The 26,589-nt window shown below is 37.2% G+C and overlaps 1 long non-coding RNA gene across 10 annotated transcripts in view; it reads right to left on the bottom strand.

Annotated features, from left to right (window-relative positions):
- Positions 1–26,589, bottom strand: part of LOC141379469 (uncharacterized) — a 171,322-nt gene that overhangs the window by 72,103 nt on the left and 72,630 nt on the right. For 9 of the 10 annotated variants that reach the window (XR_015519090.1, XR_015519088.1, XR_015519087.1 and 6 more), the window contains 2 exons: positions 20,872–21,062; positions 11,673–11,965 (listed from right to left, as the gene is read on the bottom strand). This is a non-coding gene — a long non-coding RNA (uncharacterized LOC141379469). Of the gene's footprint in view, positions 1–11,672; positions 11,966–20,871; positions 21,063–21,137; positions 21,195–26,589 lie in introns of those variants that run through there. The other variant, XR_015519092.1, reaches the window with a different exon arrangement.

Here is a 26,589-nt window from a genome sequence, read left to right as displayed (position 1 = left end):
CTGCACTCACAAAAATCATTGTTCGCATCTACAGTATTGCAATCAGTTTTCAAAACCCATTTATTCCAATGGCTTACAATTGATATAGATCTGTCTGGAAGTCAATTACACTACAATATTTCATTTTATTATATTGTTAGCCTGAATTTAGCCATTAATAGCGTGCATGCAAGTTTTTAAATCATAATAAAAGTCAAAATGGCCAGTTTTCTGTTTGGATATTGATTTTGATATTATATTTTTATGCAAAACTGTCTTTAGAAATTATTATCAAAATTAAAAAAATAAAAATCTGCACAAAGAAAAAAAGTGTTTAGGTTTACACTTTATATATATGAATTGCATTAAAAGTTCCAACTACTTGAACTATTGCATGAAAGCAACAAGCTAAATTTCTGCACTCATAAAAATCAGTGTGCATCTATTATAATCCGTTTTCAAGACCTATTTATTCCAATGGCTTACAACTGCTATAAATCTGTCTGGAAGTCAATTACACTACAATCTTTCATCTTATTATATTGTTAGCCTGATTTTAGGCTTTAATAGCCTGCGTGCAACTGCATTAGAGACGTCTGCAGATGTGCATCACGCATTTGTGTCACACTGGGATATATGTGAAATATATGAGATCCCACCAATCACCAAAACACTCCATCCAACATCCCATCAAATACAACAATGCAGCACATCCATAATATCCTGAAATGACTCAATACTCACTGTGGGAGACCGCTTAGAGGTCTGGACTGATTTAATTCATAATAAAAGTCAAAATCTAAATGGATTATCGTATTTTTGTATTTTCTATTTTGCTTAATTTTTAGTGCAAAATTTGCAATATATTCAAAATAAGATTATAATAAGATTTACACTCCATCCACTAAGAATACACTCCATCCAAAATTTCCATCAAATTCGGCAATGCAGCACATCCATAACATCCTGAAATCACTCAATACTCACTTTGGGAGACCATTTGGGATCTGGACTGTTTTAATTCATGATAAAAGCCAAAATCAAAATAGATTATAGGACATCTGCGTCGTGTATTTTGCTTAATTTTAAGTGTAAGACTTTACAAAACGTGCAGTAATATCAAATTGCAATAATACTGCACCAAAAAATACATTTGTAGCTTGACACTAATATATTCATTTCATGGCTTGACATGTATATATTTATATGAGAATTGCATTAAAAAAATATCCACTTGGATTATTGTGTAAAAGCAACAAGTAAAATTTCTGCATTTTTTTGTTTTTATTCATAATAAAACTCTGAACCTAAATGGATTATTTTACTTTTGTAGTTTCTATTTTGCTTAATTATTAGTGCAAAACTTTGCAAAAAGTGCAATATTTTCAAAATGCAATTATACTATACAAAAAAATACACATTTTTAGCTTGACAAATATATGCATTTATATATGTGAATTGCATTTTAAAAAATTACATCTATATAGATTGCATAAAAGCAACAAGCTAAATTTCTGCACTCACAAAAATCCTTGTTCGCATCTACAGTATTGCAATCAGTTTTCAAAACCCATTTATTTCAACGGCTTACAATTGATATAGATCTGTCTGGAAGTCAATTACACTACAATATTTCATTTTATTATATTGTTAGCCTGAATTTAGCCATTAATAGCGTGCATGCAAGTTTTTAAATCATAATAAAAGTCAAAATGGCCAGTTTTCTGTTTGGATATTGATTTTGATATTATATTTTTATGCAAAACTGTCTTTAGAAATTATTATCAAAATTAAAAAAATAAAAATCTGCACAAAGAAAAAAAGTGTTTAGGTTTACACTTTATATATATGAATTGCATTAAAAGTTCCAACTACTTGAACTATTGCATGAAAGCAACAAGCTAAATTTCTGCACTCATAAAAATCAGTGTGCATCTATTATAATCCGTTTTCAAGACCTATTTATTTCAATGGCTTACAACTGCTATAAATCTGTCTGGAAGTCAATTACACTACAATCTTTCATCTTATTATATTGTTAGCCTGATTTTAGGCTTTAATAGCCTGCGTGCACCTGCATTAGAGACGTCTCCAGATGTGCATCACGCATTTGTGTCACACTGGGATATATGTGAAATATATGAGATCCCACCAATCACCAAAACACTCCATCCAACATCCCATCAAATACAACAATGCAGCACATCCATAATATCCTGAAATGACTCAATACTCACTTTGAGAGACCGCTTAGAGGTCTGGACTGATTTAATTGAAAATAAAAGTCAAAATCTAAATGGTTTATAGCACTTTTGTATTTTCTATTCTGCTAATTTTTAGTGCAAAACTTTGCAAAATGTGCAGTAATATCAAAATGCGATTGTACAGTACAGAAAAAATAAACATTTATAGCTGGACTCACATATATACATTAATATATAGTATGTGAATTGCATTAAAAGTTTCATCTACTTGGATTATTACTTAAAAGCAGCAAGCAAAATTTCTGCACTCACAAAAATATATGTTTGCATCAATTATAATCTGTTTTCTAAACCCCTTTATTTTAATGGCTTATGATTACTATAAATCTGTCTGAATATCAATTACACGTCAATCTTATTATATCGTTAGCCTGATTTTAGGCATTAATAGCTTGTGTGCACCTGCATTAGAGACATCTCCAGAAGTGCATCACGCATTTGTGTCACGCTGGTATATACACTCCATCCAAAATCCCATCAAATACAACAATGCAGCACATAATATCCTGAAATGACTCAATACTCACTTTGGGAGACCGCTTAGAGGTCTGAACTGTTTTAATTCACAATAAAAGTCAAAATCTAAATGGATTATTTCACTTTTATAGTTTTTATTTTGCTTAATTGTTTGTGCAAAACGTGCAATATTATCAAAATGCAGTTAAACTGTACAAAAATAAATGTTTTTAGGTTGACACTAATGTATGAATTTACATTTGTGAATTGCATTTAAAAACATGACATCTGCTCATAGCGCAAAAGCATTAAGAGCGTGTCCGAATACACTTTTGCACTTTTTTTTTTTTTATTACAATATGCAAAAATCATACAAATACAAGAAAACATCAACAGATAACAAATACAAAGCAACAAAACAAAAACAAAACAAAAACATCAACAATATAGTCATGTACTGGTATGTGCGTGAGTGTGTGCGTGTGAGTGTGTGTATGCATGTAAAGGTAACTTGTTGGACAGGTCAGAGTACATACATTAGGAACAATAACAGTCAATAAATGAAGCAAGTGTCACAGATATAGATAAAACATATAGAAAGAAACCAGTCAGAGGTAGGGAGTAACAACAATGCTTATTAATGTATGATAGTAAATATGAGAGTAAAAAGAGAGAAAGGACAACAATAATAACTGACAACAATAATAATAAATCACAAGTGCTACACAAACTACTACTACAGAAAGTTACTTATATTACAACTACTACTGCTTCTACTACAGCCACAACCACGACTACTACTACTAACGTGTCTACTAATACTGATACTACTACAACGACTACCACTACTGATACTACTATAGCGTTTGCTACAACTAATACAACAATGTCTACTGCGACTACTACTACTACTACTACTACTACTACTACAATCACTTCTACTACATCAACATCAACAACATCTACTACTGATATTACTACACCAACAACGACTACTACTACTACTGTAACAACCACACCATTACTTCTGCTACTACTATACCAATGACATCTACTACTACATGAACTACAACTTCTATAATCTCCGTAACAATTACTCAATAACAATCGATACTATTACAATGACTACTACTTCATCTACTACTACTACACTTCACTACACTTTTGCACTTTTTAAGGACATCCCCAGCACATGGTCTAACAGGGCTTATTCTCTAAATGAGTTCTAGGTGTGTTGAGCATAACCTGCGTTAAACCAATCAGAGTCTCATCTCACATTCGCTTTAAGGGTGCTTTCTCTCCAGCTTTACTTAGTTTGGCTGAATCGCACTAGAGTTCGTTTTTCCCGCACGTGAATTCTGACCAATCAATAGGCAGTTTAGGAAATATGTTAACAACATCTGGCCAATGAGTGATGTGGGTTTTGTCACATGACTGCATTTTGGTTCTTTTCAACTGATTCAGACCAAAGCAATCAGTGTGGTGTGAAAAGGATACAAAGACGGCAGAAAATGCAACAATGTATTATATGTAGCCCTTGGTCTGGACCATATGAACCGAACTACAGATGTGAAAGCTTCCTAAGAGTCAATGGTGTCTCTCCATGGCGCATTCGCTATTTACATGGTGGACTTCGTAAGTGTAAGAACTGAACGCTTAACTAGAAAGAAAACAGTTAAACAGAGCATCTGCAGCACGAGGACAAAGAACGAGCCTCCTCCATTCAGCCTCTTTACTTTCTCTTTACTCCTTTACTTTGGTGGAGTGAGGAAACGGTGGCAACTCACTCCACCGAACTCATCCATTAGCCCACGGTTACAGCTCAGTATCTGTGCCTGCGTTTGTGTTTTTTTTTTCTCTCCCTCCTTCTTTATCTATCATTTTCTTTAGGTCCGCCCAGTTCATCTACCCACTGGCTAAACTAGATGCCAGTCATCATCACCATTTACGATGACGTCATCAATGACCAATCACAAGCAGACTTCCCCACTTTAAAAGGAAGCCGGTGCTGTTTGAAAGCTAGCTTGCTTTAAGCTTGCTCACTGTTGTGTGTTTGCTGTGTTGTTTGACTGTGTGGTTTGCTGGATGGCTGGATTGCGTGACAGTTTCTTGTACTATGTGTGCTGCAATCATTTGTGCTGAAACCTACCTTTAAAAGAGTGTTCTAATTGTGGTTCTTCTCTGATTACCAGATATACAACATCAATGGGATTCGAGGAACAGGGTAGATGTCACGTGACCTACATGTTGCTACACATAGGAGCAGGCCCGTGCAGAGACTGTCCATCGGGCATGTGCAGGATAAATTTTTGGATGAACCCTGGGGGGGGGGGGGGTCGTAGTTGTTATTGTCGCGTACTGAAGAGCGGTGTTATCGCGCGCGTTCTCATCAGCGGTATTGAAACGCGAGTACTGTAAAGCGGGGGGGTTTGGGGGTTGTATGGCATGTCCCGGGGGCACTTTTTATAATTTTGGAAGGGCACTTTCTATCCAAGACTAAAAAGGGCATGTACACTGCACAGGTTGAGCCCTATGTGTGCACGTGCCTGCATAGGAGATACCAATGTATTATACACACTAGTTTAGAAGTGTGCGCCACTAATTGTAAGTTTTGTTTACGTTTTTGGTTAGAAGTATAGTTTAGACAGGGCATGAAAACGCTGAAGACTTTTTTCTTTCTCTTTTTTTTATTAGATAGTATGGAGATTGTGGGTTCTAGTTAGAGTTGTTTTGTTATATTATTTTATTTTCTTTGGCGCCACTTTTGTTCCTCCTTCCCTTTATTACAACCATTTATTTAATCTTGTTTTCTTTATTTTGTATATACTTTGTTTATCATTTATCCTCTTTGTAAAAATATTTTGGCATAATTTGGTTGTTTGTCTGCTCCATTGCCACCACCATTCATAAAAGGGTCATACATTTTAAATGTTGCGTTAACCAGGGCCGGAGTTGGACTCCTTTTCAGCCCTGGAGTTTCAAGCATTAGACCGGCCCACCTCAGTTCACGACTGACTATATTAAAATAAGGTCATTTCTAATTCAGTTTCTAATGACACTATCACGTCTTTTTCAAGAAAACAGCTGCTTTAGAACTTCAAATGTTAAACAACCTTACAGCTTTAGGTCTTAACAATAAAAATGAAAAAAATAATAATAATTACTCAAATGAGGTTAGAACCATAGACTGTAAAATATATGGACGTAGTGTCCATGACGTCACCCATAGGTTTCTAAAGAACGCAAAAGAAGCCACAAGTAGATACCACCCCACGGCGGGATACCAAACAAGGGCAAAGAGGAGGAGAGTGTGCGGAGCTACAGACACCTGCTGGCATTTTGCTTGGACCTGGCTTTAGACACACTTTACTTTGGGAGAACGCTTAATACTTTATTACCTGTGACTCATTTGTGTTCTGACCACTTGTGCTTGGCTGTACACTATATCAATAAAGTGTTTAGACTTTTAAACACACTGCTGTAATACATTGAGCCACTAAACATTGTTCTAAACGTTACTTCCAATAACTTCAGATATAGTCTGTGTTAGTTAATGTAAGACTATTGATGAAATCCAGCATAACACTGTATGACAACGCTTCAGACGACTGCTCTAGATTAATTAAGTGCACTCAGCATGCCATGCCATCTAATAATTGTAGGAAACAAGTCCAAAAGGCAGTTGACTGTGTAAAGCCTCATAAAAAAACACAGAAATACGATAAATATGCCGAGTTCAGTGGCTAATCTGCAGGATTCAGCTGAGGTGACGTGACGGCGACCAACGAGACCTAGCTGTCACTCAAGTGGCCACGCCCTTAATTATGCAAACTTAATATAACTTAATATAAAGGAAACGGATGAGTTCTAAAAAAATTCACCCCCTCACAGTTGTCATGAAGGGTAATATTAGCTGTATTAACCAAAATCTTTTTTTGTACCAGGCTGTAAACACCTTTTTTTTCTGCTGTAAAGTTGGCCTTTCTAACAGTGGGCTCAATTGAAATTTGCTCTGTTTTGGAGCCAGGAGCGGCCAGGACTAGCGGAATTTCGGATGAATTGCAGTTTTAGTTACCTCCGTATTGGCTTCCTGAGGGAGAGCGGGAGGTTGCCGCTTGGTTAGAACATGAATTGACGGCATCGTAACGCAATTTGCTGACCACTGGGCCACAATGGCACTGTTACGCTTGCGTGGCAGGAATGATATTTACATCATCATTACCCTGCAGGCTGCATTTTGCTCATGGGGCTGCGAGACAATAAATAAGAAGAGCGGAGCTGCGGAAAAATAATGAACAAAAAGAGTGAGGCTATGGTCAAATAAATAAATAAATGAACAAAAAAAGTGCGACTGCTGAGAGTGCAAGCAGCTAGAAACACCGGCCCTCGCAGCCAAAAACGGGACCGGCCCCTTGGGAATTCTCCTGGTCCTCCCGATTGGCCAATCCGGGCCTGGCGTTAACCCTAGCGTTTACATCTTTAATAACCGTAACACCCACATATTTAATTTCCTTTGTTGAACACAAAGATTTGTGTCAAAACTATTTCTGAATTCAGTTCTAATCTCCAGCAAAAGAATAAATGAACAATAATAACGAAGTTTGGTCAATCAACTGAGTTATATGCAAACACACGTCCTATTACCCTATACATCTCCAAAATCCAACTAGTTTTTATTGAAATAAGTAAATAAGTAAATGTTTGGACCTGCATAGGCGCATAACTTACGAGCTCTGCGCTGGATTTAAACCAGGTTTTAGTTGGTCAATGGCAGAGTCTATTTCAGTTCCTCAAAATAGCAAAAAGTAGCAGAAATGGATTTGCTATTTAAACAATGTGGCACAAAACATGAAAATTAGGGTTGTGCTGGTCTGAAAATAGCAACAAATCACGCCATACACGTCTTGCGGCTTATTATGCCAGGTGTATGATAGAGTCCAATAGGTCTCCTTTAACACTTGCACAAATGATAAATAATTTTTTCAAACTACTTATGAACTGAATAAAGACAGTATTTCAGTTTTTTGAGGGGACAATGTGATAGTTTTATGTTCAATCCACTTGAATTTGTTACTATTAAGTTAACTTAATTTGTGTTGGGTCAACATTTTATTTGATTTGATTATTTTATTTCAATCAAAAATCATACATTCAGTCATTTTCTTGTCGACTTAGTCCCTTTATTAATCCGGGGTCGCCACAGCGGAATAAACCACCAACTTATCCAGCAAGTTTTTTACGCAGCGGATGCCCTTCCAGCCGCAACCTATCTCTGGGAAACATCCACACACACATTCACACACACACTCATACACTACGGGCAATTTAGCCTACCCAATTCACTAATAGGACTAATAGGATTCACTAATCTAGTGATCTAATAGGATGGAAAACAGCTGCTGAGGTATTTTCCCCTTGTTGTCAGATGGCATCTTCTGCAGTTTAAATGGAGCCTCGTCATCGCTAAAGTCAACATTTTCTCTTTCTTTCAAATATATAACCAGCCCAAACAAATGTAATTCTCCAAAATGTTTCACACACACACACACACACACACACACGTAGCCTGTACTGTGCCACTGACACGCTGATTTAATAACTGTGACAAAGTGAAAATATAGGCTAGTGTCATTTTGAAATGACAGAAAACACAGACAGTGGTAAAAACAACACACGAAATAAAACACAAACGGCTCGCGATCAACAGCAAATCAGCCAGCAGAGTTTCAATAACAGACTTTTATTAGTCATTTTTGTGAATTGCACGACTTTCATATCTAAGTTTCATGCCAGTAATCTGGTTTGCTCTATATTGCAGTGAAGTATTGCGTGTGCGTGCGTGTGCATGTTGAAGAAACACACACACACACACGTTTGTTTTTGTGAAAAGTGGGGACATTACATAGGTTTCCATTCATTTTATACTGTCCAAACCGTATATTATATTGCCCTCACCCCACCCCTAAACCCAACCATCACAGGAGACTGTGTGTCCCGTTTTCTCTCTGATTAAACTCTTTTTGTAGGATTCATAAGCCTTTTGAGAAACGAGGACATCACCAATGTCCTCATATTTCACCTCCTTTTTGTAATGCCTGTGTCATACCTATGTCATTATACAGATTTGTGTCCTGATATGTCACAAAAACACGTACACACACACACACACACACAGACTTACTGTATTTCTGACGGCAGACACGTGAGCTAGGAGAACGTTTTTCTCTCGCGCTTGAACCACATCTGAAAGATAACAGCTTTAGCATACACCTTTCTAAGTTGTGTGTCACAAAAACAAAATCCGTAATCCAATAAAAACGCTATTGAAACCCATTTTCAGAGCGCAAATTTCCTATTGTTAACGCTGTAAACGGAAGTTCTAACTATTCTCCTGGAAGACGCTGGTCGCTATGGCGCCCTCCATGCAGCAGCCATGAAAAAGGTCTATAATGAGCAAAATATACAACATTTTTTAAAAGTATGTAGCTTCATCCGATCAAAAACACCGGTCTGACTAATCAACTATTACAATAATAGCTAGTTGTAACTCTAAATACAATGACACAATTTTCATTTTTTAGGTGAACTACCCTTTTAAAGGGCCCATGAAGTGCTTTGAAATCTCAGTTTTTTATTCAATGTTTGACGTAATCTCAACTGAAACATGAAGAGAGGGCGACTCGAGGCTCCTCCCCTTTTTAAAAAAAACAGCCAATAGTGTTTGTTTTTCTCACAGCTCGGCCAGTGAGCGTGGTTGAGCTCAAGTGCATCAAATGAAAAGAACATAAGAAGAAGGGGGTGGGCAGTTCTGGGGAAGCTACTTGACAAATGTAGTGAGCTAAGCTATTAGCTACTCTACTTAAAACTACACTAAAGCGGTCCCACTTTATATTAAGTGTGCTTAACTACTATGTACTTACATCAAAAAATAAATACAATGTACTTACTGTGGTTATAATGTATTTGAGAACACTTGTGGTGCTTTTGAGTTGGGATAGAGGTTGGGTTATGCACAGGTTTGGTGGTATGGGTATGTTTAAGGGTGGGTTAAGGTGTAAAGGATGGTCAACAGTGTATTTACAAATATAATTACAAAAGTTAATTACAGATGTAATTACATACATGTATTTAATCAAGCATAAGTACACAGTAAATACATGTATTTACACAATAAGAACATTGTAACAAACTATTAATTCCTGTGTAAGTACATATTAGTTAAGGCCACTTAATATAAAGTGGGACCACTAAAGCCACCCCCTGGGAAATGTAGCAAGCTTAGCTAAAAGCTACATGGCAAAAGTAGTTTAGCTACATATAAGCTATTTTTTACAATTTTCATTTTTAAATCGAAACAACTTAAATCCAAGTTCAATTCAATTCAATTCAATTCAGCTTTATTTGTATAGCGCTTTTACAATGTAGATTGTGTCAAAGCAAATCCAAGTCCATCATACCTGATCAATAAAACTGTTGATTGACCAAACAATGAAACATATTAGGTATAATAGTTCAGTTATTTACTGTGAATAACATGCTGTACTAAACAGAAACACATTATTAGTATATAACAGCTAAAACAAAAAAATCAATAAAACCAGGTGTTACACATTTAAAAGACTATAGTCATTTATAGTAAGGGGAAATATTTTTGATAATAAATAAATATATATATATATGTGTGTGTGTGTGTGTGTGTGTGAGTGTGTGTGTGTTTGTGTATATATAGACGGCAATAACTCAAAAACCTCTCAAAAACCCTAAAAAGATCTAAAGTGTGTTTCCTACAAAAAGACAAAGCTGGTTATGTTTCACAGCTGTCTTTCTTTTTTTTCACTCGACATTACGAGCACTGCTCCGTTTAAGCCCTCGCAATATGCGTTTAGCCGGGAGAGCTCGCGCTGAGAGGAGCTCTCAGTAAGGGGCCGTCGGAAAAGTGTTTTTTTTTTTCTTTTTTTTTTCACGTTTTTCTGCTCCGCTCAGCGCGAGCTCTCCCTGTTGCGAGGGCTTAAGTGTGTGTGTGTGTGTGTGTGTGTGTGTGTGTGTGTGTGTGTGTGTTTGTTTGTTTGGTGCTGTCTATGTTTGTGTATGTGTTTGAATGAGAGACAGTGTGTTGCTGTGTGTCTGTGTGTTTATACAGACAGCATGTTATAGCCTCCCCCTAAAATATGACACTTTATATAGAAAGCATCGTCAATGCACCGTGATGCACCGAGATATCGAATTGAACCGAATCGAAGGCATGATAATCGTAACCGAACCGAACCATGAGACCAGTATAGGTTCACACCTCTTATATATATATATATATACGTATAGTAATAAGCATTATAGTGTCATATATACTAAAGTATTTTTATTTTTGGAGCTTAATCAGAAATTAAGTTATTGCATCATAACATGTACTTCTCGAGCTATGGTCACAAGGAATCCTGCTTCAGAAATAACTCCTCTCCCTCAGTCATCTTTCCATCAAGCCAGTTTCACCAGGGGTGGCAGTAACGCACCAAAAAGTGTGTTGTCGAACACCGTAAAACAGGAAGAAGAAGAAATCATCATTCTTGCTATCATATGGATTTACTTCCATCGGCTAGGCACCGGCCATACAGCTCAGTGAATGTTGTTGCCGCCACTTATTGATCCACAATCGGTAAATGTAGCTTGTGTGGACGCTACTGCGCTACTTGACTAATAAAACAGCTTCGCTACTGAAAAGCTATTTGATTTAGAAAGTTACTTGTAGGGACGCTACTGCCCAACACTGGGGGTGGGGCATGTCAGACACTAGAGAGCATTTGATTGGTCAGAAGTTTTGATGAGAAGATGGTTAAATGAAACAAATCCTTGATCCATTTATACAAATTTACGTCACATTTATATCTTCTAAACGCAAATTGCGTCCCACACAGATATCATTAAAACTAACACACTGACACTAACATCTAAAATAATTGTGGAAAGTGGTGTACTCACACTCAAGGCTGTGAAATATAGCTGAGATATTCCCTCTGCATTGCGTAAAAGCAGGCGGTGTGTTGCTGTAGTGTTTTCCGGTCGGGAAGAGCGCGGGTTAAAAAGCTCTCAGTGGCAGCTGAGGTTCAGGAGCTGTGGGTCACCAGACTTCCACTGCACAGCACATTAAGGAAGCGACTCCAACATTTATGTTTTGAGGCATTGAGCTCAAGTCAAGCTCAACAGCTCCCTGGATCACAGCGAGGAAACACAACAGCAGATCAGGGGCCTTTTTCCTGAGGACCACAATGACCCTAAACAAAAATAAATGAGTACATTTATGAGCCGTTTTCATGTCACTGGGTTGAACGTATAAAACTGACATTGGTGAAGCCGCTCTAAATCACAGCGCATGCTTGTCTACATACTGTTGTCAAACTTAATGCATGTTTGTCTACATGCACTGTCAAAAAGTCTTTTAATAAACAGTTTCATTGTGTTTTCCACTTATTTATGGTTGCGAATTGCATTATGTGATGTTGATCTCTGCTTTGTTAAACTGTAGAGTTGAATTTTTAGCATCAAAAGTCAACTAAGTAACTTTTATTGACTTTTTAGTCATTTGAAATAATATAATGGATTTTTATATATATATATATATATATATATATATATATATATATATATATATATATATATATATATATATATATATAGACATAGCCGGCCCCCCCTTAAAGCGAACTAAGTGGCTGCTTAGAGCCCTGCCACCACTAGGGGGCCTGTAAAACCTGCTAGTGGTCTGAACCGTTTCCCTGCTGCAATCGTTTTTATTTGCATTTTACAAATGATCTGTATCGACAGTGCTTTAGTACATTTTCACTGAAAAGAAAAAAAAAATCTCTTAAAAAAAAAATCTATTTAAAACATTTTTTAAAGTTGAAATGATCCCATGATCAACAGGAAGCTTGCGGCACCTTATTTCTCATGTGTGTTGTGTTTTCACGGTTCAAGTTAACCTGCGAAATCGACCAGTCAACACATGAACGCAAACCCGTGCATCGACACAGCCATGGCATCATTATATATACCTGATTTAATCTGCAAATTGGGCTGTGAAAATTAAACTAATCTAACGCTATTCTTCAGTTGCAGAAAAAAAAAGAAAAAAAAATGACGACACAAAAGGAAAAACAAAAAGAGACGAGCACAAAATCAATTTTAGCATCACTTTTTAGTGCTAATGATGATGTTAAAGACATAACAGTAGCATATTTACTGAAAATAGGCAATTACAGATTGATAAATGTCGATTAGTTGTATGAAATATTTATTTTGTTCCCGGTTTTACAAACCCTTTTTTTACCCTAAAAAGTATTTTAGTGAAATTCACTAGTGTCTGACATATTTTGCACAATGGTAATATTTTTCCTGAGCAGGCCCGGATTAAGAATTGAGAAGCCCCTGGGCACAATGTCTTGTAGGCCCCCTACCTGGCCGCAGTCCTAGTTCAATAAAATATTTAGATTAATATACTATATTTTAAATAAACTTAATCTATAATGTATTGCCTGCATTTTAAAATAAAAATAAACCAAGTATTTTTGCACTACAAATATATGTACTGTATAGCATTTAAAGCATTTAAAGCACACTTTGAAAAAAAAATGATATACTAATTCAACAACTAGTGAAAATTGATGGATTTTATTAAACTCGTTTAAGTTCAATGAAGCAGTACTAAAATTTATATTTATGGGTATTTTTAATGTATAACTTACAAACTTATATGGTACATGATTTGGATAAAACACATAATCCAGCTTTATGAATCTAAGTCCGAATCTGTGTTCATTAGACGCCGGATTCGAACCAGATCATGATCGATTGCAGCAAAACATGTCGCCATGCGCTTTACAAGCTACACCACTCACACTGCTGTCTGCTGCGCTCTTTAGTTATGTTGTCTCTGTCAATCAAACGGTGACAGGCGTGAATCGTTTAACTAGCTTATTCTAACGAGGTGTGCTATTTGCACTTAGCCTAAATTGACGGTCCAAAATCAGCATTCTGCCCCAGCCTCGCAGGGGCCCCTGCCCCATAATGGCACTGATCCTGAGACATGTTTATAAAAGTTAACTAACTAAATGAATCTAATATGTAAGGTCTTCATCTCAAAAATCTAATTCAATAAGACACTAATTATTTTATTTTTAAAAACCCTCAATGTAAGGAACAGGGAAGGAGACTGAAGGAAAAGTAAAGTTTGTGTTTGGGTATTAACATTAACCCAGTATTTCTTGCTTCCCTGTTTCTTATATGTTTTTTAATATTCATATTTTTTTATATTTGCTTATTGATTTCATTATTCATGGATTGGTCTTTGTATTGTATAATGTTACTTATTTATTATTATTATTATTATTATTATTATTATTATTATTATTATTATTATAGTGAATTCAGAATGTATATTTTATTAATTAGATTTTATTTTATTAGTAATGCATTTTCACTTTTGGCTAAGTATTGTTGAATGTTTTTCGGAATTTATAAAAAAATAAATAAAAATAAAAAAACTCAACCTACAATCTTGAGTTATGGATTCTTCAATCTGTTTACTAAATTAGTAGAATGTGTTTTAAATACTCCAGAAGGACGCAAAGTAAGAATCACTAGTCCCTTAATTAAAGATTGTTTAATCCTTCATTTTTGATGCTCCCAGTTGAAAAACAGTGCTGTTTAAAAATCTCCAAATCATTCAGACGGTTATTAAGTAGAAGAAATCAGGTTTTACTTCTGTTTCATTGATTGTATTTACTAAGCAATAAATCGTTGTGGGCTGGTTTGCAATGGCAATCCTCTATTATTTAGAGCAAGGTAGAGCCCCAAATTTATTCTGCTTAGGGCCAAATGTACAGGGCCGGCCATGTGTATAGAGAATAGGGCTGCAACAAGGAATCACTTAAATTGATTAAAAACAACTACCAAAAACGTTGGCAACTATTTCATAATCTATTTGTTGTGTTGCGCAACGCGGAGACTTTTCATTATTGAAATAAAACTTTAATTGAGCCCGGAGCGGAGTGAACGCACTCTGCCTTTCTTGCGCACTGATGCCAGCAGAGATCAGCGCCTCATATCACTACAGAATCTTGCTTTTGTTCCATTTTGAAGTGAGGACCGTAAAGTCCCTGTTGCTGGTGTTGACTCGTTGTCTAGCTTGACAAACATAACGTGAAAACTTCAAACTGAGTTTTGGCTTGTTGACTAGCGCTAAGCCAAAGAAAGTCGTGTCATATCACAATTATACAGTGTTTTTAACCACCCAATGCTTATTTTATGTTTTAGACATGTAATTACACACAAGTACTAGTAAAACAAGACATTTACAGTTTGTAAAACACACAAGAAAGTCTAGAGAAATCTAACAATCATTCAAATATAATTTGCCGATGTGTATTATTCAGATCAGATACATGTAAAGTAACAATAAAGTTCAATCTATTATTCTCCCAGATAGCCAGCCACCTGCTTGCATGCATTTTGGGAGTAACTGATGAATTTACGTGCTGAATCCTGCATTCTGCTTTTATGAATGAGGCATGCCGACGCCATCTCACGTTACAGATCACAATCAAGATCTTTTATACGTCTTGTAAACAACAAAAACACTTACACGTTTTTGTGATTTGGAATATCAGGTAGTTGATGACATGATGAGCAAGCGTGTGAATATTTTGTATTTAAACAGAAAAGCATAATAAAAGCGAAACATCTGTCATAGCCTCTGCATGCTCTGTGTCCGGGGTTAGGTTATACATGTACAGCTGAATTCTAGTCCTCTCACTCATGTTGCTTCTCTCTGTCCGCCTGTCTGTTGCCATTCACAAAGCAGGAGAGCTCTTGGCTCCACCCGTTATGTCAGGCGGGAAGTCGAAACTAATTTTCATGTAAAGCAACACACCCCTAAAACAGTGACCTGTGTACACGGACCCAACATGACACTTTTTAACAAATCTGAAGTGTGTTTTAAACTGAAACCAAACTGGCACACTCAGAAGAACCATACTATTAATATTAAACCTTTAAAAAGGGGTAAAATAGGTGGCCTTTAATCACCACTGGATTTTACTATGCAATTTTTTTATCACCAATAATATGATAAAATTCCCATCAGTCAGTGGCTAAAACGCTCCCAAGTGCCCCTGCCTGGAGCTCAATAAACTCATAAACTCTTTATTCGCCAAGAATTCAGGCCTTTTGTTTGGCCAAAAATAACGGTAAGCAGTTCACCGTTCCAGCAGTCCATCAAAAGCGCCGGAAGTGATTACTGTTTATTAAAAAACAGCCGAATGACGTGCGCTAGCGAGTCGCAGCAGAAATGACGCCCCAGAGAGGTAAACAAAGGCAGGAAGATCAAATAATGCATTCATCACATTCCCCAGGGCCGAGGGCCAAGTTCATGTCAAATCCATAATAAGGAAAGTATCCTCCGTTTCCCCGCACGCACGTCACTCTCTGCTGGAAATCTGCGCAGAGGATGTATTGATATTCCTGGTGCTTCCTTTCTCACAAGCTCAAATACGAGCTCGTCACATCGCATCCCTCCATTAAACACACAATTATAAACCATTAGGCTGCCAAAACAGGGCCTTTGTTTTGTGTCGGGCTTGTTTTTTTGTTGGGTTTTTTTTGTTCTTCTGGGAGTGCATAACAGGCCGGTAGTTTGTCTTGGCTGGAAAATAACAAGATTTAGGAGGTAATGAGAGTGTGGGACAACAGCACGCAGCTGCCAGCCGACGGACTGCGGATTCAATCAGCGCTTTAAATCCTGATGGTTTATCATGTCTGCTGATGACGGACAAATAAATATAAGCGCTGGATTTTCTCAGACTCTGCTCTGTTTGGGTGAAGGGGGTGATTATAGGGAGGGTGCCAGCACGTTTTCCGCTAATCTACAGACTTATTTCTCCAGAAATAATTTCTTATGTTATTTAAAAACGACTAAAATGTCAATAAAAGTCACCTTGTTAAACTGTAGAGTTGAGGTTCACCTTCAAAAGTCAACAGCACGAAGATCAACATCCTATAATGCGATTAACAACCGTAAATAAACAGAAAAGGCAAGGCAAGTTTATTTATATAGCACATTTTATACGCCGTGGCGATTCAAAGTGCTTTACATAAGCAGGAATAAAAGACACAAGTGTAAATAAAATAGAAACAAATAATATAAAAACAGATGAAAACAGCGTTTTTCCATATTCCAAAACACCGGTGTATCACATTTTCTCATTTTACTCTGGGACTTCCCCATTCTGGTGATCACTGGCAACCCAACACTGGGAAAAACCCATACACTTGCATTCACACTCATACACTAAGGCCAATTTAGCTTATTATAATTCTCCTGTAAAACATGTGTTTGGATTGTGAGGGAAACCGGAGCACCCGGAGAAAACCCACGCCAACACGGGGAGAACATGCAAACTCCACACAGAAACGGCAAGTGACCCAGCTGAGGCTCAATCCAGCGACCTTCTTGCTGTGAGGCGATTGTGCTATGCACTGTGAAAAAGATGTAAATATTGAAAAATATCTAAATATATTATGGAACCAGATTAGTCTCAAAAGAAATTCACGCAAATGACACGATGTACACATGCGTAGCCAAATTCACGTGCATAAAACCAAATTCACGTGCGTAAAATATTTATTTATATTCACAAAAAGAATTCACGTGCACTTTTAATGTAATAAAAATACATTTTCATAAAATACGTTTCACAAATGCGAAACACCATTTGCAAATGTATAAGAGTGTACAAAAAGTGTTGAATGTTTAAAACTTGCGAGTTCGGAAGATGTTCGGAAGTGTTATGAGAGTTTTGTGCGGCTCACCAGGGATTTTCTTAGTGTAAAATATTTAAAAATTGACATTTTTTTGTAAATATCCTTTTACAAAAATCCTCACTCTTTCTATCCATTATTTTGCCGCAGCTCCGCTTTTCTTATTTATTGTCTGAATTATTATTTTTTTAAATAAGAAAAGCGGAGCTGCGGCAAAATAATGGATAAAAAGAGTGAGGATATGGTCAAATAAATAAATAAATTTTAAAAAAGTGCGACTGCTGCTTTCTCCGTTCGCCATGCTGGAGAGGAACAGTCTGCGCAAAAGAAGCGCAGAGTTGGTGTCATTGAATACAGCTCTCATCTGATTGGCTGAAAGGTACGAGTAGTCCTGTCTCAAGTCTCAAAAATACACACACACCTATCCAGGGGGAGTCGTACGTGAAAGAGGATTTGCACATTCTCATTCAGGATGAACTCGCAAGTTTTAAACATTCAACACTTTTTGTACACTCTTATACATTTGCAAATGGTGTTTCGCATTTGTGAAACAAATTTTATGATAATGTATTTTTATTTTGTGCACGTGAATTTTTTTTGTGAATATAAATAAATATTTTACGCACGTGAATTTGGTTTTATGCACGTGAATTTGGCTACGCATGTGTACATCGTGTCATTTGCGTGAATTTCTTTTGAGACTAATCTGGTTCCATAATATATTAATATATTTTTCAATATTTACATCTTTTTCACAGTGCATAGCACAATCGCCTCACAGCAAGAAGGTCACTGGTTTTAGCCTCAGCTGGGTCACTTGCCGTTTCTGTGTGGAGTTTGCATGTTCTCCCCGTGTTAGCGTGGGTTTTCTCCGGGTGCTCCGGTTTCCCTCACAATCCAAACACACAGGCCCGGATTGGCTAATCGGGAGGACCGGGAGAATTCCCGGTGGGCCGGTCCGTATTTTGGCTGCGAGGGCTGGTGTAACTAGCTCCAGAATCTGTCGCTCTCAGCAGTCACACTTTTTAAAAATAATATACTTGACCACAGCCTTCTTATTCATTATTTTACTGCAGCTCTGCTCTTTTTATCTATTTTCTCGTAGCCTCGTGAGGCAGGTTAATGATGCTGAATACAGCTGTTGTGGTACAGTGGTTAGCACATTAGTTTACGACGCCGCCAACCCGGGTTCGGTCCTCGTCTGAGTAACTTTTTTTTTTCAATTTTATTGTTAAGACATATAATACTGTAAGGGTTGTTGAACATTTGAAGTTCTAAAACAGCTGTTTTCTCAACAACAAAAAAAGACGTGATTGTGTAATTAGAAACTAAATTAGAAATGAACTTATTTTAATATAGTCAGTGGTGAACTGAGGTGCAGGGGCCGGTCTAAGGCTTAAACTCCAGGGGCCTCATGTACGAAGAATTGCGTGGAAATCTTACTAAAACATTGCGTACGCACAAAGCTGTAAATGTGCGTACGCAGAAAAAAATTCAGATGTATGAAACACTGCGTACGCCGAATCTCACGCATATTCTTTTGTACATCTGAATGAACGTGAAACTGAGCGCAACATGCACGAGCACAAAACCACTCCCTGCCTCCTCCCCCGTATGAATATGCTAATGACTATGCTAATGTCAAAACCCAACGAAAAAGCAATGGCAAAAGCAAGCAAAAAGAGAAACTTTGAACAGAATGTGAATTGGAGGTGCTGCTTTCGGAGGTAGACCGGAGAAAAGCGGTGTTATTTGCAAGTTTGTTCGGCGGAATTAACAACAAAAGAAAAAAAATAGAGTGGGAGAGTTTAGCTGATACGGTTAACACAGTTGGGTCTGAACATCGCACTGAGTGCATTTAAAAAAGAAATAGTGTGGTTTATATCTGTAAAATGTTGCAGCACCCTTCGCAGTCTCAGTGGCGCACCTCATAAGAAGCATATGATCATGTACTGACACGTTCGAGCATAAACTCGGCTCGAATCCAGCGTCTGATGAATTCATTCTTCTTTTTTTTCCCCGCTACATATCAGATTTTGCCTACTATTTATCACGAGAAAGACAAGTAGGAATCATCAATAAGTTTGTGCATCATATTTTATTTGCACATTTATTGAATGGAAATGTTTCTGATTCACGCATGCAAATTCATCTTCAGATAGTGTCTTTATAGCAATGTGTGTGCAGTAGATAGCTCAGATTACATTGGGAAAACAGGCGACTGCTGCAAATTGTGCTTTAATGTTTAGCTGGTCAACTGTATGGTATGGAAATCTTACATACCTACTATATGAACCCGTCTCATACAGACGCCATTGCAAGGATCAGACACTTTGTAGAGAAGAATTTAACACAACTGCCTCTAGGAGTCGCCAATGGAAATAAAACAGACACGCACAAAAAATGTGCGTACGCCTGCCAGAAAGCTGCCGTGAACCTGCGCAAATTCCCACGTTCAGTTCATTGTTAGTAAATCCAAACGTGAGCGATTCTGAGCGTGAAACCTGGCGTACGCAAAGTTTTTGTGCGTACGCAGCGTTGATACATGAGGCCCCAGGGCTGAAAAAGAGTCCCACTCCGGCCCTGCAAACACATGTTTTACAGGAGAATTATAATAAGCTAAATTGGCCCTAGTGTATGAGTGTGAATGCAAGTGTATGGGTGTTTCCCAGTGTTGGGTTGCCAGTTATCACCAGAATGGGGAAGTCCCAGAGTAAAATGAGAAAATGTGATACACCGGTGTTTTGGAGTATGGAAAAACACTGTTTTCATCTGTTTTTATATTATTTGTTTCTATTTTATTTACACTTGTGTCTTTTATTCCTGCTTATGTAAAGCACTTTAAATCGCCACGGCGTATAAAATGTGCTATATAAATAAACTTGCCTTGCCTTTTCTGTTTATTTACGGTTGTTAGTCCCATTATAGGATGTTGATCTCCGCGCTGTTGACTTTTGAAGGTGAAACTTCAACTCAACAGTTTAACAAAGTGACTTTTATTGACATTTTAGTCGTTTTTAAATAACATAAGAAATGATATCTGGAGAAATAAGTCTGTAGATTAGCGGAAAACGTGCTGGCAGATTATTATAAGGTTTTTGTAGCGTAATATACGACACCAACCCAGACAATTTAGCACTGCAAACTATTACAAATGTTCAAAAAAGTCACTTTTTAGAACTTTTCCAGGTTAAAAGTTGCTGGAAGAAAGATCAATATGCCATAATGCAATTTAAAAGCAGAAATAAAAGCAAAAATGAGTCACAAAATACAAAAAAATGCTAATTTATGAATATTTTTAACAGTGTAGATTGTTGGCCCCATGCTGTTAGAAGCTACAGAAGTGAGTAAGAGTTTATGCACGCACCCAACGCTCTTGTTTTCATAAAACACGTTGAGAGCAGAAATGATGAGGGTCACTTTTCCAGAAAGAAAAGGCATCAGGTTTCGGGTCCAGCGTGGAAATAACAGTGTGCGGTGGCCAAAGTCTCCATGATGTTCACAGCACTCGCAGACAAGCAGGAGACGCTTCACCTTAATGACAATCACAGTTCAGCCCTGAAACGAACAGACAGCAGAGATTTACAGAGTGAAGAAAACTGCAAATATTCAAGCAAAGGTTTCTCCTCAAACCTCCTGATGCCTTTCAGGCAGAGCGTTAAAACGACTGACGCTCAGAGATTGAACTTTCTAGAAGAGAAATAACACACACATTAGCACAAACCTGTGAAGAACACACATTTTACATACTAGAAAAACATTATAGGCCGCACAGTGGCTCAGTGGTTAGCACAGCAAGAAAGTCACTGGTTCGAGTCTCCACTAGGTCAGCTGCTGATTCTGTGTGGAGTTTGCAAGCTCTCCTCCATGTTGGGGTGGGTTTCCTCAGGGTGCTCCGTTTTCCCCCACAGTCCAAACACATGCGCTATAGGGGAACTGGGTAAGCTACGTAAATTGGCCAAAGTGTATGAGTGTGTGAGAGAATGAAACTGTTTGAGTGTTTCCCAGAACTGGGTTGTGGCTGGAAGGGAATCCGCCATATAAAACACATGCTGGAATAGTTGACGGTTAATCCTGCTGTAGCAATCTCTGAAATACATCCTAAGCTGAAGGAAAATGAATGAATGAAAGAATAAATGAATTAAAAAGTATTATTCATCCAGGCAAGGCTATTTAAATAGGAAAACATGCAATGAAATTCAAAATGCTTTGCAAAAATGATAATGATATTGATAACATACAGTGTAAAAAATAATTCTGTAAAATTTACGGTAAAAAACCGGCAGCTGTGGTTGCCAGTACTTTACTGTTAAAAAAACGATACATACCGTAAAAGTAATTTTTTCATTTTTACAATAAATTACCATATTTTATTAATTTATAGAGGTAAAATGTTTGTATTTTGAATGATCTACATTTACACATCTTTTGTTAAACAGTTAGACACGTTAGCACACCCACATGCAGGTGGTGATGAGGAAGTTACATAATGAGCCAATGCTCATCACAATCAACTTTTCCCACAAGCAGAAAAGAGTATCAGCATATAGAAGGTGCTCAGTGTCATTCACACAGCTACTAAACACCAGTATGGTAGCACGCATAAAATTAAAGTCATGAAATAAACATTGTTTATCAACATTAGATGTAACATAAATCTATAATGTACATAACTGATGGGGAAACAACTAAAAAGATCCAATAATGTCAACCAAATGCATTAAAAAGTGATGTGCCATGCAGGGAATTCTGGGAAAGTCAATTTACGGTTATTCGCCGTATATATTAAGGAAACATATCGTTAACCAGGTTACGGACTTGTACTGTAGCATTTTTACAGTTTTTTACCGTTGAAATCACGGCCATTTTTTACAGTGTAGTCAAATAAAGAGCATGATAGATAAAAAAAAAAAAGGAAACGTCATTTGCAAGAATTAACTGAGAATTGTATTCACTGAGAATGAAACACTTTCCTCAATGTTGCAGTGAAAATCATAAATAAGTAGGAGGAATTCATAATTTGTTTAAAAAAAAAATCACAATAAAACTAGAACATTTGATTAAGATTAAGCAGGCCTTTCGTAACTGTAATTAACATAATATGGAAAAACACTACTACTAATAATAATTTTTATTATTGACATGTAATGCATTATTGTAATTATTCATAATTATTATTATTGACAAAATGACATTATTTGACTGTCTGTATATGTGCATATGTACACTACCTGACAATAGTCTTGTTGCCTATTCAAGTTTAAGAAACAGAAAATAATAACTTGACTTCTAGTTGATGATTTGGTGTTAGAAGTGTCTTATATAAAAAGGTAAGGGCCTCTAGATTTTGCTTATTTGAGCACAATAAAATCTGATCATGCCTTGATTATTAATGATTTCATTAGGAGAGTGCAGTCAGACTCTGCTTAGACTAAAGTCTCATCACTGAACAGAAATAATGTCCAGTATAGAATATAAAGTCCTGCTGCAGTGAAGACAGAATGAATATTGTGTCTGACTCCATCATGAGCTTGGAGGACTGCATCCATACATCTCTGACATGACTCAAATCACTGATTAATAAAGTCATCTGGAATGAAGAAGAAAGCGTTCAGCAGGACTCCCAGAGTTCATCAAGAGTCTTTGTGTTCATCTTCAACGCCTCCTCCTCCATCATGCTCAATAATGTTCATGTCTGGTGACTGGGCTGGCCAATTCTAGAGCAGCTTGACCTTCTCTGCTTTCAGGAGCTTTGATGTGGAGGCTGAAGTATGAGCAGGAGCGCTATCCTGCTGGAGAATTGTCCCTCTCCTGTGGTTTGTAATGTAACGGGCAGCACAAATGTCTTGATCCCTCAGGCTGTTGATGTTGATCATCCACTCTGCAGATCTCTCGCACGCCCCCATACTGAATGCAACCCCAAACCATGATGTCTCCTTCACCAAACTTGACTAATTTCTGTCAGACTCTTGCCTCCATGTGGGTTCCAGTAGGTCTTCTGCAGTATTGGTGATGATTGGGATGCAGCTCAACAGATGATTCATCAGAGAAATCCACCTTCTGACACTTTTCCAAAAGATCAACTAGAAGTCAAGTTATTATTTGTTGCTCTTACACTACCTGACAAAAGTCTTGTCGTGGATCCCGGTTGTATGTCTTTATCTGCATGTCTGTATTTGTGCGTCGGTGTGAATGTGTCTCTTTGTCTGTATCTGTCTACGCGTGAGAGTCTGTATGTGCGCCTGTATGTCTTTATCTGTGTGTGTCTGTTTATGTGCATATGTGTGTTTATGTAAGTACATGTGTGTGTGTGTGTGTGTGTATGTGTACTACACAAGCCGGTCTGCTCTCTGCAAATGGCAGTGTGGTAGTAGTGAGTTATTCACAGTTTTAATGAGCTGTAATAAAAGGCCGGGGTGTGCAGAGTCCAGGGTGTCGTGTTTCAGACGCCCCTGATCCACCACAGTCACGCTGAGAGGGAAATTCCCCACAACACACACACACACACACACACACACACACAGTTCTTTGATGACTTAATTCATTAACCGGGTTGACCAGCACACTCAGGGTGAGCAATTAACAACGGCAGCACATCCAGGTCAGCAGATACTCTTTCAAGCCAACAAACCATTAACAGCCACATCCATGTTAAAACTAGAAACACATGAATGCAAGAGAACGAGCACTGTTATGGCCCTATGACATGCTTTTTATTTAATGGTGCTGTATGTCAGTTTTTGACTCTTCTTATGCATAAAAACACCATCATATGTTTGCAGATATTTCAGAAACATGCTCAATAAACATTCTTGTTTATCTGAGAAACAATGCTGAAGTCAGATATTCTGCTTTGAACATGTGCATTACGTGCCGGAACGGCTGTCTTTGTTTTGGTCATTAAACCCGCCCACTGCCAGTTTAGCCAATTATATTTCAGCACCAGGGTTGCCTTGGTGGAAAACAGCTAAAGCATTCATCCGTGACTGAAATGCGACCTCTGGTGGACAGTAGCAGACTCCAAAAAGAGACACAGATTCAGAGTTCCACAAGAGGTGGTTATTAATTAGCTAATTATATAAATATTAGAAATGTAAACATTAGTTGAGCAGGTGACATTGTAACCCAGAGTCCTAACAACACGCTACGTGACTAGATTTGCAGTGATGAGCAATTTGGCTGATTGCACCAAACAAAACAGGACAGAAATGTAAATACAGCCAATCAGAAGCACAGAATAGTGCACTCACTGCACTCCAGCCAAATGGTAATGTTTATATAATGAATACATATTAAAGCTCTTTAACAGGATTAAATGTAGATGCTGAATCGCTGATATGTGTTGGTTTGCACTGAGTCTTGGCTCTAAAGCTCAATTTCAGACGGTTTATTAACTATCTGCTGCTGCTTTCAGCATGGCAATAAATGTCATGTCGAATGGCATTCAAACTCATATTATCAGCATTTAACACTGATGCACATGTGCTGTACATGAGCTGATCATTGTCAGTTTTCTGTTGTTCAGCTGTGAGAAATAGAAGCATAAAATATAAATTTCAGGTGTTGGTTAAAACAAAAACTCCTTTTAGCATGGTAAATATTCCTTCTATCGCGTGCCGTTGCTTTTAATTAGATCCCAAATTAAATCAGCTTTTAGGCTCAACAGTAAGGTACACTGCTGTGTGTTCAATCTGGCAACCTGCACTCACGTCTGTTTTGAGCCAGGTGTGCAATACCTAGTTCAACCACTGGGTGTCAAACTTACATTCTGCACCATTATTTTTAAATTCTGTTAAGAGTTGCGTGTAAAATTTGACATTTATTTTCACAATTAAATGCACTGTATTTTTTCTCTTTTTTTAATTTGAGTAATTTCCTTTTTTCTTTTTTTTTTTCTTTTTTGGACGTCCAAAAAAACAAAAAAACAACAAACAAACAGTCAATTTGAGATTTGATGAGAGACGAACTGAAAGCAGCAGAGCTTTTATTATGCCACAGTACAGCACTTCTTGTTTTTTTAGAGAAGAAGCAGCGCTGTTTTATCACAGTAGAAATACATTTTATGCATCTGTTATAATGCTGCTCTTTGGAGTCTAGGCATTGGGTCGGTAATACGGTAATATGGTATACAGCGGAATCTAAAAATAGCAACGGTGTCAATTTCAATACCGTTATACCATCATAAAAAACAATGCACTTATATAGGAGACAAGTATTAAATATTAAATATCCTTTATTTAATGTTTACAAATACGTATGTGTGATTGTCATCACGGGACAGTGTGGAGGAGAGAGAGAGGGAGAGGTGAGGTGGCGAGTCGCGCACCAAGTGACCTGCAGTTTGGCAGTATTTCCAGTTTCGACCGAACAAGAAGGGAGCTTAGTAATTACGAACTAGAGGTCTGCATTCCCACTGCTACCAGATTTCTTGCGGTGCGGGAATAAATTTCTGAATAAAGCACGGGATCGGTCGGTAACTCGGGTGTAATTTGAAAGGGAGCGGGTGCATGAGAAAGAGAAAGCCTGGTGGAGTCGAATAAAAACACAACATATTAAATGAAATGGAGGGTGTGTGATGTCCTTAGCATCAACACACAGCACACACTCCATCTGCCTAGTTAAAATGTAGTATCTCTTTAGAGTTGAACATTAAATTTTTTTTATTTTCCAAACATTTCCCAAATGATGTTGAACAGATTCTGGAATTTTTCACAGTATTTCCTATGATATTTTTTCTTCTGGAGAAAGTTTTATTTGTTTTATTTTAGCTATAACAAAAGCAGTTCTTAACTGTTTTAAACTCATTTTAAGGTCAATATTATTCGCCCCCTTAAGGAATATTAGTTTCGGATTTTCTCCAGAACAATCCACTGTTATACAATGACTTGCTTAATTACCTTACCCTAATTAACCTAGTGAAGCCTTTAAATGTCACTTTATGCTGAATACTAGCGTCTTGACGAATATCTAGTTAAATATTATGTACTGTCATCATGGCAAAGATAAAAAATAATAATAATAATCAGTTTTTAGAAATGAGTTATTAAAACTATTATGTTTAGAAAACGTGTTGAAAAAAAAATCT

Source organism: Danio rerio, chromosome 20 (genome assembly GCF_052040795.2).
Source record: "Danio rerio strain M-AB ecotype USA chromosome 20, GRCz13ab, whole genome shotgun sequence".
Classification (NCBI taxonomy): domain Eukaryota; kingdom Metazoa; phylum Chordata; class Actinopteri; order Cypriniformes; family Danionidae; genus Danio; species Danio rerio.
The sequence above is the reverse complement of the archived record's forward strand: the minus strand, read 5'-3'. Positions and strand labels throughout refer to the sequence as shown.